The sequence below is a fragment of the Triticum aestivum genome, chromosome 3A (genome assembly GCF_018294505.1).
Source record: "Triticum aestivum cultivar Chinese Spring chromosome 3A, IWGSC CS RefSeq v2.1, whole genome shotgun sequence".
Taxonomy (NCBI): Eukaryota; Viridiplantae; Streptophyta; class Magnoliopsida; order Poales; family Poaceae; genus Triticum; species Triticum aestivum.
Genome location: NC_057800.1, coordinates 625,205,822 through 625,208,582, shown reverse-complemented (window position 1 = coordinate 625,208,582; position 2,761 = coordinate 625,205,822).

The window sequence follows — 2,761 nt, the reverse complement described above, 5'->3', positions numbered from 1 at the left end:
TCCATTTTATGTTCATTCAAGACAATTTTGATTTGGTTGTAAAACTATTTTATTAAAGACAATTTCAATTGGGTTGTAAAATTATTTTAATTTTCATACAAAAATTTGGGTTGGAAAACTAGTTTTGATGAAAATATGAGCATTTTTGGCCCTAACGGACAGGATGGGGAGCGCACGGCCACCGCATCCCAGGACACACCTGTTGGGGAACGTAGTAATTTCAAAAAAATTCCTACGCACACACAAGATCATGGTGATGCATAGCAACGAGAGGGGAGAGTGTTGTCCACGTACCCTCGTAGACCGAAAGCGGAAGCTTTATGACAACGCGGTTGATGTAGTCGTACGTCTTCACGGCCCGACTGATCAAGCACCGAAACTACGGCACCTCCGAGTTCTAGCACACGTTCAGCTCGACGATAATCCCCGGACTCCGATCCAGCAGAATGTCGGGGAAGAGTTCCGTCAGCACGACGGCATGGTGACGATCTTGATGTTCTACCGTCGCAGGGCTTCGCCTAAGCACTGCTACAATATTATCGAGGATTATGATGGAGGGGGGCACCGCACACGGCTAAGAGATCAATGATCAATTGTTGTGTCTATGGGGTGCCCCCTGCCCCCGTATATAAAGGAGCAAGGGGGGGAGGCGGCCGGCCTAGGAGGAGGGCGCGCCAAGGGGGGAGTCCTACTCGGACTCCTCCTTCCCTTGTTGGAGTAGGAGAGAAGGAAAGAGGGGGAGAGGAACAAGGAAAAGTGGGCTGCACCCCTTGTCCAATTCGGACCAGAGGGGGGGCGCGCGCCTCCTTCCTTTTGTCCTCTTTCCTCTATTCCCGTATGGCCCAATAAGGCCCATATACTCCACCGGCGAATTTCCGTAACTCTTCAGTACTCTGAAAAATACCCGAATCACTCGGAACCTTTCCGATGTCCGAATATAGTCGTCCAATATATCGATCTTTACGTCTCGACCATTTTGAGACTCCTCGTCATGTCCCCGATCTCAGCCGGGACTCCAAACTCCTTCGGTACATCAAAACTCATAAACTCATAATATAACTGTCATCGAAACCTTAAGCGTGCGGACCCTACAGGTTCGAGAACAATGTAGACATGACCGAGACACGTCTCCGGTCAATAACCAATAGCGGAACCTGGATGCTCATATTAGCTCCCACATATTCTACGAAGATCTTTATCGGTCAGACCGCATAACAACATACATTGTTCCCTTTGTCATCGGTATGTTACTTGCCCGAGATTCGATCGTCGGTATCTCAATACCTAGTTCAATCTCGTTACCGGTAAGTCTTTTTACTCATTCCGTAATACATCATCCCGCAACTAACTCATTAGTTGCAATGCTTGCAAGGCTTAAGTGATGTGCATTACCGAGAGGGCCCAGAGATACCTCTCCGACAATCGGAGTGACAAATCCTAATCTCCAAATACGCCAACCCGACAAGTACCTTCGAAGACACCTGTAGAGCACCTTTATAATCACCCAGTTACGTTGTGACGTTTGGTAGCACACAAAGTGTTCCTCCGGTAAATGGGAGTTGCATAATCTCATAGTCATAGGAACATGTATAAGTCATGAAGAAAGCAATAGCAACAAACTAAACGATCAAGTGCTAAGCTAACAGAATGGGTCAAGTCAATCACATGACAACTCATATCTATGGTTAGGAAACATAACCATCTTTGATTAACGAGCTAGTCAAGTAGAGGCATACTAGTGACACTCTGTTTGTCTATGTATTCACACATGTATTATGTTTCCGGTTAATACAATTCTAGCATGAATAATAAATATTTATCATGATATAAGGAAATAAATAATAACTTTATTATTGCCTCTAGAGCATATTTCCTTCAACGCCCGGACACGTCCCCATTGTCCTACCCAAACGGATAGAAACCGGACAAAACGAATGTCCATTTAAAATCGCGCGGTGGAGTTGACCTTAACTAGACCAAAATGGGCTGGGGAATGGTTGATCCATCGGCTACAAGATCCAGCCACTGTGCGCAGCTCGTTCCGTCCAGTTTAGTCCATCTATAGTACTACGGTTCCGTTAGGCCGTTTGGTAGACGAAAGGAGGAATGGAAGCAGGCCGGCGAAAAGACAAGTGATCCGATGTTCACGGATCGACAGCTTGTCGTCGGCGTGGTCAGCGCCGTGGCGCGAATCAGCGGCGAATTGACCGGGAACAGCCTGCAACAGTGGATGAGGCCACGCGCGACGAACCGTGTTAGAGCATTTCTAGTAAACCTTTTAAAAACATATTTAAAGGACTCTTTAAACCGTTTTTACGATGCAAAACTAGGCCGAAAAGAATAGACATCGTATCACGAACTGTATCCAGAATGATACAACAAGCAATCGTCCTGCTCCGATCAAACTCGTCCTGCTCCGGCCGTGCTCCCCATTGCTGTGCCGCGCCTTGGCCATGCCCGCCCTGGCCGCCGCCACCAGCACGCGCCCGTCCAACCCCGGTCATGCACGCCCTGGCACGGCCGCGCCCGCCCCCGCCCCCGTCGTGCCTCGCCCCGCCCCTGCCCGCCGCCGCGCTCCGCCCCGGCCATGCCCGCCCTTGTCGCGCCTCTCCCGCCCCCACCGCGCCTTTCTTGCCCTTCTCCGGCGCCGCCCCGCCTTGATTCGGGTCGTCAGCCGCCTGCTCCACCCAGCCCGTGGCCGGCCTCGCCTTGGCGGTGAAGGTCAAGCCGGCCACAATTTGGACCGGCAGCGACACATTCC